At 36.9% G+C, this 14416-nt stretch overlaps 1 protein-coding gene across 1 annotated transcript in view; it reads left to right on the top strand.

Moving 5' to 3' along the window:
* The window catches only part of PTS (6-pyruvoyltetrahydropterin synthase), a 681414-nt gene that overhangs the window by 180874 nt on the left and 486124 nt on the right, over positions 1-14416 (top strand). The window lies entirely within an intron of this gene.

The raw sequence follows: 14416 nt of genomic DNA, 5'->3' as shown, positions 1-14416 counted from the left end.
TTGGCTAGTAAGCCACATTTGGGTTTTTACTAGTATTTCCACAAAAAGGAGCCAAGTTTCCTTGGAGAAGAGGTGGTTCTGTATTTGGGGCCTGAGAACTGGAGATGTACTGAATTAATAATGTGAGCTTCAAAAAAATAATGACTCTGATACATTACAGCAAGTTTATGCAAGACCACAAGTCTACAGTGATGCTCAAATAAGACAAATAATATGAATTGTGCTGATGTGAGGCACTTGTTTGGTGCCAGGTTACAGACATTATAAATGTACTAACCCATGTGTTGGAAGCATGATAACTTGCAAGGGTCAGAGGGTGGACTGTGGGGAGGTAAATTGGTCATTGGTGGTTCTCAGCACATGCTTATGATCACAATTACCCAGATAAAGGGGTATTAAATCACAGAGCTAGGAGTTCTTGGAGAGAAACAGACTTTTTGGATGCTGGAAAGCTGCATAGAGAGCTATTGTTCAGAGACACTTGAAATTGGCCTTAGCTTTCTCCCCTAGTAAAACTGTCCTCGCTGACAAGGAGTTGGACCTGAGAGGTAGGAGGGTCACATACATCTTAAACATTTCTTAGTAAGAGTCTAACTACTTGTGTAAGTTCTTCCTGAATTTCCTGGTATTTTCAGAAGTTTTCCTTCTGTATCTTCTCTTATATTTTCAATCTCTTCCTCTCCACTGGTTACTTTTCACCCTATAAACATGTTCAAACCTCTCCTCTTTTATAAACAACAACAAAAAACCAAACCAAGAAAACAAAAAAGAAGCGAAAGGAACATTAATGAAAAGCAAGGTCCCAAACCAAAACCCACAAACCCTTCCTAGATTCCACATCTCCGTTTTCTTTTCCCCCAGATCTTTCTTCTCATCTGAATATTTTTGGCTTAAAAAAAAAAAAACTATCAAAATTTTAATTCTGACTTTAATAAAAACCCCAGAAAACTCCATAGAGACAGTATTTATATTTAACAGAGATGGTATGCTTATATTGTTTGCTTCCACTTCTGTCATCTCAGATTATATTTTGGGGGTCTTTATTCCTGTTCTTTTAAAGTTTGTGATTTAAAATTTTTAATTGAAAAACACATAAATTTTGCCATCTTAACCATTTAAGTGTAGAGTTCAATAGTGGTAAATACATTTGCAGTGTACAACCCATCTCCAAAACTCTTCATCTTTCAAAACTGAAACTCTATACCTATAAAACAATTCCCCATTTTTTTCTTCCCCCTGCCCTTAGCAACCACCATTCTACTTGTCTCTTGGATTTTGACCACTTTAGATACTTTATGTAAGTGGAATCATATAGTATTTGTCTTTTTTGTGACTGGCTTATTTTCCTTAGCACATTGTCCTCAAGTCATTCATCCATGTTATAGCATGTGTCAAAATTTCCTTCTTTTAAAAAGATAAATAATACTCCATTGCATGTCTCTACCACATTTTCCTTAGTATTCATCCATTGATGAATAGTTGAGTTTTCACCTCTTAGCTACTGTGAATAATGCTGCATTGAATATGGGTGTACAAATAATCTTTGAGATGGCTACTTTTAATTCCTTTTGGTATATACCTAGGAGTGGAATTATTGGATCAGATGGCAGCTCTATTTTTAACTTCTTTTTTAAAAATTAATTTATTTATTAGAGCGAGTGGGGGAGGGGCAGAGAGAGAGAATCCCAAGCAGGCCCAGTGCCTGATGTGGGGCTTGGTCCCATGAACTGTGAGATGATGACCTGAGCGAAAATCAAGAGTTGGATGCTTAACTGACTGAGCCACCCAGGCACCCCTATTTTTAATTTCGGAGGAACTGCCATACAGTTTTTTATATTGGCTGCATCATTTTACGATCCCACCAACAATGCATAGGGTTCTCATTTGTCCACAATCTTGCCATTTTTTTTTTAAGTGTTTATTTTTGAGAGAGAGAGCCAGCATGTGTGTGCGGGTGAGTGGGGGAGGGACAGAGGGAGAGGGAGACAGAGGATCCAAAGCAGGCTTTACCCTGACAGGAGAGAGACTGATGCAGGGCCTGAACTCAAGGATTGTGATATCATGACCTGAGCTGAAGTCAGATGCTTAACCAACTGAGCCACCCATGTGTCCCACTTTTTTTTTTTTTTAATAGTAGGCATCTTAATGGTGTGAGATAGTATCTTGTTATGGTTTTGATTTTCATTTCCTTAATTATTAGTACTAGTAACCATCTTTTCATGTGCTTATTGGCTATTTGTATATCCTCTTTGGAGAAATGTCTATTTGGGCCTTTTGCCATTTTTAAACCATGGTGTGTGTGTGTGTGTGTGTGTGTGTGTGTGTGTGTGTGTGTGTGTGTTGTGACTGAGTTGTAGGAGTTATTTATATATTCTGGATGCTAACTCCTTGTCAGATGTGATTTATAAATATTTTCTTCCAGTGTATAGTTGCCTTTCTATTGCTTGTCTTCTTTGCACAGAAGTTTTAAATTTTGATGTAGTCCAATTTATCTATTTTTTTCTTTTGTTGCCTGTGCTTTTGGGGTCCTATTTGAGACATTATTGCCAAATCTAATGCCATTAAACTCCCCCCTATGTTGTCTTCTAAGAATTTTATAGTTTTAGCTCTTAGACTTAAGTCTGTGATCAATTATTACTTAATTTTTGTATACTGTATAAGGCAAGAATTCGGTTTCATTCTTTTGTTTATAGATGTTCAGTTTTGCAACACTTGATGTTGAGAGGCTGTCCTTTCCCTTGTTGAATGGTCTTTGAACTCTTGACAGGAATCATCTGACCATGTATGTGAGTGTGTATTTCTGGGGCTGTCTTATTCCATTGGCCTATATATCTGTCTTGATGATAATAATACCACTCTATTTTGATGACTGTAGATTTGCAAGAAGTTTGAAATCATGAAGTGAGACACCTAACTGCATTCTTCTCCAGGATTGATTTGGCTGTGTCAGGGTCCGTTGAGATGCCATATAAATTTTAGGATGGATTTTTTTATTTCTGTAAAATACGCCTTTGAGATTTTGATAAGAATTGCATAGAACTTGTAGATCACTTTGGACAGTACTGATATTTTAACATTAAGTCTTTCATGTACATGAGGTATCTTTTTTTTTTTTTAACCTTTATTTATTTTTGAGACAGAGAGAGACAGAGCATGAATGGGGGGTGGTCAGAGAGAGGGAGACACAGAATCCGAAATAGGCTTCAGGATCTGAGCTGTCAGCACAGAGCCTGATACGGGGCTCGAACTCACGGACTGCGAGATCATGCCCTGAGCCGAAGTCGGACGCTTAACCGATTGAGCCACTCAGGCGCCCTGAGGTATCTTTTCATTCATTGATCTTTTTTAATTTCTTTGAAGAATATCTTACAGGGGCGCCTGGGTGGCTCAGTCGGTTAAGCGTCCAACTTCGGCTCAGGTCACGATCTCGCAGTCCGTGAGTTCGAGCCCCGCATCGGGCTCTGGGCTGATGGCTCGGAGCCTGGAGCCTGCTTCCGATTCTGTGTCTCCTTCTCTCTCTGCCCCTCCCCCGTTCATGCTCTGTCTCTCTCTGTCTCAAAAATAAATAAACGTTAAAAAAAAATTAAAAAAAAAAAGAATATCTTAGAGTTTTCAGTGTACAAGTGTTTTGCCTCCTTGGTTAGGTTTATTCCTAAACAGTTTATACTTTTTGACACTATTGTAAATGAAATTATTTCCTTTTCAGATTGTTCATTTGTTAGTGTATAAAAATGCAACTTCTTGCTTTTTTTTTTTAAATTCTGCAACTTTGTTAAATTAGTTTATTCTAACAGTGCATGTGTGTAGTATCTTTAGGATTTTCTATGTATGATATCATCTGTGAACAGGTATTTACTACTTCCTTTCCAATTTGAAGGTCTTTTGTTGTCTTTTTCTTGTTGTGTTGCTCTGGATACAACTTTTGGTACTATGTTTAATAGAAATGAAAGCAGGCCTCGTTTTCTGTTCTTAGAGGAAATGGTTTCAGGTTTTCACCATTGAGTTTGTTAGCTATGAGGTTTCCATATATGGCCTTAATTATGTTGAGGTTGTTTCCTTCTGTTTCTAATTTGTTGAATGTTTTTATTGTGAAAGGGTGTTGAGTTTTGTCAAATGCTTATTCTGTATCAATTGAGATAACCATGTTTTCTTCACTCTGTTAATGTCATATAGTATATTGATAGCTTTTTGAATGTTAAATCACCCTTGCATTTAAGGAATAAATCCTACATGGTCATGATGATCCTTTTAATGTGCTGCTGAATTCTGTTTGCCAGTATTTTCTTTGGGATTTTTGCATCAGTATTCATTAGGGATATTGGTCTGTAGTTGAAGTGTTTTGTCTGACTTTGGTATCAATGTAATGCTGTTCTAGAAGAGATTTGGAACTTTTTCTTTAATTTTTTTGGAAGAATTTGACAAGGGTTAGTATTCTTCTTAAATGTTACATAGAATTTACCAGTGAAGGCGCGTGTTTCTGGGCTTTTCTTTTGCCAAGGGAGTTAATAAATGATTGAGTCTCTTCATTACTAATGGGTTTGTTACTATTTTCTATTCATGATAAACTCTTTTTTTTTTTAATTTTGTTTTTTATTTTTTAAAATTTACATCCAAATTAGTTAGCATGTAGTGCAACAATGATTTCAGGAGTAGGTTCCTTAGTGCCCCTTACCCATTTAGCACATCCCCCCTCCCACAACCCCTCCGGTAACCCTCTGTTCTCCATATTTATGAGTCTCTCATGTTTTGTCCCCCTCCCTGTTTTTATATTATTTTTGTTTCCCTTCCCTTATGTTCATCTGCTTTGTCTCTTAGAGTCCTTACATGAGTGAAGTCATATGATATTTGTCTTTCTCTGACTAATTTCATTTAGCATAATACCCTCTAGTTCCATCCACGTAGTTGCAGATGGCAAGATTTCATTCTTTTTGATTTCTGAGTAATACTCCATTCTATACATATACCACATCTTCTTTATCCATTCATCCATCTATGGGCATTTGGGCTCTTTCCGTACTTTGGCTCTTGTTGATAGTACTGCTTATACATGGGGGTGCAAGTGTCCCTTTGAAACAGCACATCCATATCCCGTGGATAAATACCTAGTAGTGCAATTGCTGGGTCCTAGAGTAGTTCTATTTTTAGTTTTTTGAGGAACCTCCATACTGTTTTCCAGAGTGGCTGCACCAGCTTGCATTCCCAATTCATGGTAAACTCTTGGAGGTTGTATGTTTCTGGAAATTTGTCCATTTTATCTAGGTTATCCAATTTGTTAGTTTATAATTGTTTATAGTATTCTCTTATAATTGTTTTTATTTCTGTAAAATTGTTTATAATGCCCCTTCTCTCATTTTTTAAAAAAAATTTTTTTTCAACATTTTTTATTTATTTTTGGGACAGAGAGAGACAGAGCATGAATGGGGGAGGTGCAGAGAGAGAGGGAGACACAGAATCGGAAACAGGCTCCAGGCTCCGAGCCATCAGCCCAGAGCCTGACGCGGGGCTCGAACTCACGGACTGCGAGATCGTGACCTGGCTGAAGTCGGACGCTTAACCGACTGCGCCACCCAGGCGCCCCTTCCCCTTTTCTCATTTTGATTTTAGTTGTTTGAGTCTTCTTTTCTCAATCTAGCTAAAGGTTTGTCAGTTTTAGGATTTTTTTTTCCCCCAAAGAACCAACTCTTGGTTTCATTGATTTTTTTTTTCCCCCTCTACTTTTCTGTTCTCTGTTTTGTTTATCTGCTCTAATCTTTATTTCCTTTTGCTAGCTTCGGGTTTATTTTGCTCTTGTTCTAGTTTCTGAAGATGTAAAGTTAGTTTGTTGATCTGATACCTTTATTCTTAGTATGAGCTTTTACAACTAAATTACTTTCTTAGTACTACTTTCACGAGTTTTGGTGTGCTGTGTTTTCATCTTCATTTGTCCCAAGACATTTTCTAATTTCCTTTGCAGTTTCTTTCCTTGACACATTAGTTGTTGAAGAGTGTTGCATAATTTTCACGTTTGTGGATTATCCAATTTTCCTTTTGCTGCTTATTTCTAGTTTCATTCCATTGTGATCAGAGAAGATACTTTGATCTCAGTATTTTCAATTTTATTAAGACTTAATTTTGTGGTCTAAAAAAAATTAAAGTTTATTCCAAGTTTCTTTTTAATTTTTTTAATATTTCAAGTTTATTAAGATTTACTTAGTGGTCTATCCAAGAGAATATTTCAGGTATACTCTTGAGAAAAATGTGTTTTCTGTATTTGGATGTTCTGGGTATGTCTATTTGGTCCAATATTCAAGACTTCTTTTTCCTTATTGATGTTTTTCTGGTTCTCTTTTAACTACTTTAAGTGTATAATCGGTGGAATTAAGTATATACTAGTACCCCCTTATCTACAGTTTCCTTTTTTGTAGTTTCAATTACTTGTGGTCAACCATGTTCTGGAAGCAGATAATCCTTTCCCTGATTAGAAGATCAATAGTGGCCTAACACTAAGTCACAGTGTCACTTACTTCAATTTATCTCGTCACATAGGCATTTTATCATATACCATAACAAGAAGGATGAATAAAGCACAGTAAGAGATTTTGAGAGACCACATTCATATAACTTATTAGTGTATTGTTCAAGTTTTACTTATTATTGTTTTACTATACCTAACTTATGAATTAAACTTTATCATGGGTAAGTACATACAGGAAAAGAAACATAGTACGTAAAAAGTTTGGTACTATCCATGGTTTCAGTCATCCACTGGGGGTCTTGGAATGTATCCCCCATGGATAAGGGGAACAATGGTATTCACGATGTTATACAGTGTCTACCACTACCAATTCCATAACTTAAAAAAGTGTTTTTAATGTGTATTTATTTTTGAAGGGGAGAGAGACAGAGCATGAGCAGGGGAGTGGCAGAGAGAGAGGGAGACAGAGAATCTGAAGCAGGCTCCAGGCTCTTGAGCTGTCAGGACAGAGCCCAACGTGGGGCTTGAATCAATGAGCTGTGAGATCATGACCTGAGCCTAATTGGGACCCTTAACTGACTGAGCCACCCAGGTGTCCCCATAACTTTTTCATGATCCCTAACAGAAACTGTGTACCCGTTAAACAATAACTCCCTGTTTCTCCCTTTCTCCAGCATTTGGCAATCTCTAGTCTACCTTCTGCCTCTATAAATTTGTCCATTCTAGGTACTTCATCTATGTGGAACCATAAAATGTTTGTCCTTTTTATTTATGGCTAATTTCACTTAGTTTTTCAAGGTTGGTCTATGTTGCAGCATGTTTTGGAATTTTATTTTTAAGACTATAATTCATTCTATGTATATACCACATTTGGTTTATCCATTCTCTTGAACATCTGGATTTTTTCTACTTTTTGGTATTATAAATGCTACTATGAACACTTGTATACAACTAAGTCCCTGCTTTTAATTCTTTTGAGCTTCTACCAGGGAGTGGAATTGCTGGAGCATCTGGCAATTCTGTGTCTAACTTTTTGAGGAGTTGCCAAACTGTTTCTCATAGCAGCCAAACCGTTAACATTCCCACTAGCAGTGTACAAGGGGCCCCAACTTTTTCCACATCTGTGCCAACACTTATTATTTTTTATTTTTAAAAATAATTGTTACCTTAATGTGCATGAAGTAGTAACTTGTGCTTTTGATATGCATTTCTCTAAAGGCTAGTGATGTTGAGTATCTTTTCATATTTAGTCCTTTTTAAAATTGTTATTTTACTTCTACGTGTTGTTTAAACACCATAATACATAATTATTGTTCTTTAAACAACCGATTATCCTTTAAGGAGATGTGAACATTGGAAACATTTTTTAATCTTTCAGATTTAAAATTTCTAGCATCCTTTTTTCATTTTTGTAGATTGAATTGCCATCTGGTATTGCTGTTCCTATAGCTGAAGAACTAACATTTTTTTGGGAAGGTCTCTCAGCTTCTTCTTCTCAGAAAAAGTATAGTTTGCCTTCATTTTTGATATTTTTATTGGGTGTAGAAATGTAGGTTGACAGTTTTCTACTTTAAAGATATCACTCCATTTTCTTGTGGCTTTCATAGCTTCTGACAAGAAGTTTATGAATTGCGTTTTTTTTCATTCTCTGTATGTAATTTTTTTCCTGTTTGTTTTTAAGATTTTCTCTTTATCTCTGGCTTTCAGAAGTTTGATTGCATTGTGCCTTGTTCTGGTTCCTTGTATTTAATTTTGGCTTTTTTGGGCTTCTTGGATCTGTGGATTTATCATTTCTATCAACTGTATAAACATTTTTCTATTTTATTAAATATCCTTTTTCTTACTCAGACTTACATTACACAAATACTAGACTGCTTAGCATTTTTATCTTTAGCTACCTGCTCTGTTCTTTTTCCCTTTTGCCTTTCATGCTTCATTTTTGGCTGGGATTCCTGTAGTATCTGATCTGTTAATCTGAGCCAGTGGATTTTTCATTTCAGCTATTGTATTTTTGTTTCTAGAAGCTCCATTTGGGTTTTGTGTGTGTGTGTGTGTCTCCCATTTGCTTCCTCACATGTTCATGTTTTTCTCTGCATTCTTACATATATTAATTATACTAGCTGTTCTGATATTCTTGTCTGCTAATTCTGTCAATTCTGTAATTTGTTTCTCAAGACTTTTATTTCTTGGTTGTGGGTTATATTTTCCAGATTATTGATATATTTGGCAATTTTGGATTGGACACCAGTCCTCATGAATTTTATGCCATTGACTCCTGGATTTTGTTGTAATCCTTTAGAACGTGTTGGACTTTGTTTCATCACATGGTTAAGTTATTTGGAGTTAGCTCAATCTTAAGGCCTAGTTTTATGCTTTATTAGGGTGAGTTCAGAGCAGTCTTCAGGGTTAGTTGGCCTCCCTACAAAGGTGATACCTTGCTGAGTACGCTCTCTGCTGCCCCATGTTTTATGAGATCTCCCTACTCTGGTTGGTGATACTATGAACTATTCCTAACCTAGTGTGAGCTGCAAAAGTTATTTAACTTACTTATTTCCTTGTAGAGTGACAGGTCCTGCAGATTTGGGTAACTATTCAGCCCGAAATTTGAGACACCCGCCCCCCCCCCCCCCCCATCTGTAGATTTCTGGCACACTTTCTCTGGGAAGTTACCCCCTCCAGTGTTGCTTTATATAAATTCGAGTTACCTTGGTTTCCCTAAACTCAAGTCTCCCTCTGCTCAACTCAGAATGTTCAGCTCTCTCTGGATTTCCCTTCTCTGCTCTGTGGCCTGGGAGCTGCCACCAGGCAATGACCTGGAACAATCACAGGGCTCACTTCATTGGTTTCTCTTTCTGCATGATCACTGGCTTTTGCTCTTTGTTGTCCAGCATGTGAAAACCATTGTTTTATATACTTGGTCCATTTTTGTAGTTGTTTTAGTAGAGGGTAAATCTTGACCCATTTACTACATTCTGGCTGAAAGTAGTTGTCACCTAAACTTTTACTTTATTTTATTTTTCAAAATGTTTATTTGAGAGAGAGACAGAGAGAGAGAGAGAGAGAGAGAGAGAGAGAGAGAGAGTGTGTGTGTGTGTGTGTGTAAGTGGGGGAGGGCAGAGAGGGAGAAAAGGAATCCCAAGCAGGCTCTGCGCTGTGAGCACACAACCCCATGCAAGGCTCAATCCCATGTGCCGTGAGATCATGACCTGAACTGAAATCAAGAGTCGGCTGCTTAAACAACTGAGCCACCCAGGTGCCTCATCACCTAAACTTTTAGAACAATATTTTATTGCTTTTTTGGGGAATAAAATATTCATATTTTTTCTTAGCTGAATTCTACACATGTTTCAAAAATTTTGAGTAAATAAAAAACCTACAAATATAGACCAGTATTACAAATCCCTGTATATAAAAGACTAGAACTGAATGTTAATTTGTTTTAAAATCTTCCTCCTTCAAAATTACATTAAATATATAGTATTTATTACGATTTTATGCCTTGTAGCAGGCTTTGTTCTAAATGTTTAACATGTGTTGATTCTTTTAATCCTTACATTTCTATGATTTCAGTACAGTGAAGGACACTGTTGTATTAATGAATATCACAAAGTAATACAGTGATTAAGTACTATGCTCAAGGTCAGATAACTAGTAAGTGAAGCAGAGATAATAATCCAGAGAATCTGATTATAGAATTTGAACTCATAGCCACTATACTATATTATTGCTCATAATTATTAAAATGCATAAAACCTACAGATCAAGTAGAAATTCTCTATCCTTGGGGTGCTTGGGTGGCTCGGTTAAGTGTCCGACTTGGGCTTAGGTCATGATCTCATGGCTTGTGGGTTCGAGGCCCACATCAAGCTCTGTGCTGTTAGAGCCTGGAGCCTGCTTCTGATTCTGTGTCTCTTTCTGTGCCTGCTTGCATTCTGTCTCTCTCAGAAATAAACATTAAAAAAAAAAAAAAAGAAAAGAAATAAATTCTTTATCCTTGATCCCTAATCCTATTGTTCTTATCCTTTACTTCTAGGCAAATCAAATGTGAAATTTTGTATCCTTCCAGTTCATTTTTAATGCTTTGAGCTTCGTTTGTACATGTTAATAGTAGTTTTTTTCTCTAGTTAAATTTATTTATATAAGGATTAGTACAACAGAAGAAGAATATAATTTTAAAATGCATGTGTTAGTGTGTTCAAAAAATGGCTGGGCAATAGTATTATGTGATCACAAAAACTTGTTTATATCACTTTCAGTTCTATTTCTTTGTTTTTTTTCCCCCAAGATTTTATTTAAATTCAATATAGTTAACATACAGTATAGTATTGGTTTCAGGAGTAGAATTTAGTGATTCATCACTTATATACAATATCCAGTGATCATGACAACAAGTGCCCTCCTTAATGCCCATCACTCATTTAGCCCACCCCCTACCCACCTCCCTTCATCAACCCTCATAGGTGTTTTGTTTTGTGAACATATTTAAAGTTATCACATTCTACCTGTATTTCTGTGACTTAAATATTCTTGAAAATAATTCATGTTGAGACATGTATAATTTTTTTAAAAAATAGCTGCCTATGTTACATAACATCATTCATTTGACTCAAACACTCCAAAAATTAGTAAAAATCCATTCCAGGTAGAGAAGCACATTAGATAATCTATGCCTGTTGCTTTCTCCCCTTCCCTGGTGACCTTCCTGTCCCCTTCCCCTCTGTATTAGTGGTTCTCCAGCTCTGCTGAGCAGCTGTCCTCCTGATCTTTTGCCTCTCTCCTGTGTAGGATCCTCTGTTTCCTAGATTTTGTGTATTCCTTTTCTGGTTTGCTTCTTTTCATTACAATCTCAAGTTAGTTCCTAAGGAGGGGAAATTTGCATGGGATTCCATGGCATCCCATGCAAATTTTTTGAAACCATACTTCCTGCAATTATCTGTATTCTACTCTGTATTTCACATTTGATTGATAATTTGAGTATACGTTCTAGCTAAAATGATTTCAGTCTGACTTGTTAAGACAATGTTCTGTTGCATTCTTCCAGTGGGGCAGATTCTAGATAGGCTGTATGTGACTTATTTTTCCCCCCTTTACATAGGTTTTGAGAACAAAATTTTAGCCCTGGTATTTTAAGATTTCAAAATTTATTTGCATTGGTATAGTTTAGCCTTTTTTTTTTTTTTAACCTTTTAGCCACAAGTTGTTACTTTTTAAACTGGAAATTTCTACATTTGAGGGAATTTAAAAGTATTTTTTAAAATAGCCTTATCACCTCTGCTTCTCTTTCTTTCTGGATATTTTGATGTTGAGCCTCTTGGATTGATTTTATCACTCTTAGTTTTTTCTAAATTTCTTTGTGTTTTTGTTCTGTTTTGGGGGACAAATGCTCAAGTTTAGCTTTCAAATTTTCCATTTTATTTCAGTTACTATATATATATGTAGATAGATAGTGTTTTTTTTTTTTTTTTTTTTTAATTTCAAGAGTTTTATTCTGACCCTTTTTATGGCAACCTAGTTTTGCCTGTTGGGTCGTGAATATAATCTTATTTCTCTGAAAATATTATAGTTTAAAACATTTTCTGTTTTATTTATTTTCTTCCTGATTGATTTGATCTCCTTTTTCATCCTGGAATGTTTCTTCAAAGGTTATGATACTCTTGGTCGACCCATCCTAATTAAGGGTAAGACACTTAGGAAAGCTCCATTATAGGTGTTTCTTGCTGACCAGTTTATGTCACTGTGGGGTGGTCAAGTGAAGTCCTTGCTGCCTTATTTTGAAACTCAGAAATGTCAGTCTCTGTAAGTCTGTTCTCTTGGGATGTTCAGTTTCCCCAGAGAAGAATCCGTCAGTTTCCTGTCTGAAATCTCTTTACTTAGGTTTATATCTTGGAGGGAAGCAATGAAAGGAGGCTGAGTCTGACTTTGATCAAATCCTGATTTTAATTAGGCATCTGTCCTTCACTGTTTGTTGGCCTTGTCTCCCTGAATAAGGAGCCCATTTGGTTTGGTTTCATCACAAAATGAACCATTTATCTCATTTTGGGTTGGGCAAGGGTTGCTGCTTGGCTTTGTAAGAGGGGAGAAAAGTACACAGAGATCTACTCTTTCACTGTAATTAGTCCATCTTTTTCAGCCCCAGACACCACCCCTGCCTTCCATAACTCTTGTGCTGCAGACCATGGAGAGTTTCCAGTGTTCTGCATCATGGTTTTGACACTGGCATCCTCTGCCCCTGGTATTCAGCTTTCCAGAGTCTGTTAATGCCTTTTCCTCCTTATCACCCGTCATTTGGTGCCATCTCTCATTTTCCACTCTCTTTGTCCTTGTCGGTTTATAGCATTTTAAATTCTATATTATCATTTTATTAGAATATTGGGAAGGAAAGAGATAAATTTATATGTTAAACCACATTTAACTGATAGTTGGCCTATCTTTTTCTTTGCTTCAATTTTCAAACTTTTAGGTTCTCATTACTTACATGAAAAATGTACATGAAAAAGCTCTACATGAGTTTTTAACTACACGAAAAGCTCATTTTGACCACAGTCCAAGCTTCCATTTTTAGTTGGGAATACAGTCCCAGTCCTTGGCTTCATTCAGGGAGACAGACTCCAATATTTTACCATCTTTTAGCTGCACTTGGTTTCCTATTCTATAAGATTAAAACAGCCTCACTGCCTCTTTCTGGTGCTGTTGCCTCGAGGACCCAGTGGCATGACTCTACCCCACCATAGTTTCTGCTCCAATTTCCTAGAGAATTTTAATGTTTAAAATTTAATACTTAATTTGCTTTAAACATACATGTACACATTACACCCCCGGCTTCCAATATGTGGATTATGGGGGAGGTCTCAAGATACTGGCTCACTCTCTTGAGCACAAGCCCCCTCTGTGATTTTTGACATGAAGTTCCATACGTGTTGCAATTGTAATCTTCCTTACATTCTTATGTCTTATTGAAAGTACTTCTGCTGTAGTTTATAAATCCAAATAACATCTTTAATTGTTAGTAACTTAAATGTAGAATATGACACTTGAGATTGTATCTTCTTTGAAACTATTGTTTTGGCCTTTGTGTGCCATGTTTTCCCATTCTCCTTTGCTACATCTCTGAGCAATCCCCCTATGAGTCATTGGCAGCCTCCCTTTCTCCATTTGCTGCTGGACTATTGGTGCGCTTTAGGGTTTCAACCCCAGCCCTCTGCATGTTACTGTATACTCTTGCCCTGGTTGATCTCCTCCACACTTGCCATTTTTGATACTAACCATTTGCTGATGAGGATGCAATATCTATGTCTAGCCTAGATGTCCCCTCAAGATTTCAAGTCTAAGACCAATTCTTCTGGCTGCCTCTACCTGAAAGACCCATAGCCCTCTCAAGTTCAGCAGGTCTTGGGATAAACCTACCCTCCTTCTTCATAACATTGTTCCTTTTCTTGGATTCTGTATTTCGTTAGATGCCAACATTTTCTTGGATTCTCTATTTCGTTTGATGTTGAAGGGAGTCATCCTTGAATCCTTTCTTCTTATTCTTCTTATTCTAGTTATGTCTTTAGGTTGCCAAGGAATGGAGTGAGTCAGGCCTTATAAGAAGTGCAGTGAGTCAGGTCTTATAAGAAGTGCAACTGGACCCAAGGCAGGTCTAGAAACCTCAGGACCTACAGTTTGCAGAACTTCCTGGTCATTGATGTGATCCCGACATCTCTTCTGTATTCACCTCTGACAGTTAACTTCCTTATTCTTCCATTCTGTATCTTTTCATCATAGATTATCCTCAGAAGGTTGGCTTGTATGATCTCCCCTAGTTTCAACCCGACTTTCTCCTTCATATTGCTTCAACTTGATCTCATTTGGGCCTCTGGTCCTATTGTTCACAGCCTGCTCTTTTTCATGTTCAATGTTTCTGATTCATGGGATCAGGAATCTGACTGGCTTGGCTCGTCTTGCTAGGCCTCATTATGGGGT

This window comes from Puma concolor, chromosome D1, assembly GCF_028749965.1.
Source record: "Puma concolor isolate L17-30 chromosome D1, mPumCon1.1.hap2, whole genome shotgun sequence".
Classification (NCBI taxonomy): domain Eukaryota; kingdom Metazoa; phylum Chordata; class Mammalia; order Carnivora; family Felidae; genus Puma; species Puma concolor.
The sequence above is the reverse complement of the archived record's forward strand: the minus strand, read 5'-3'. Positions and strand labels throughout refer to the sequence as shown.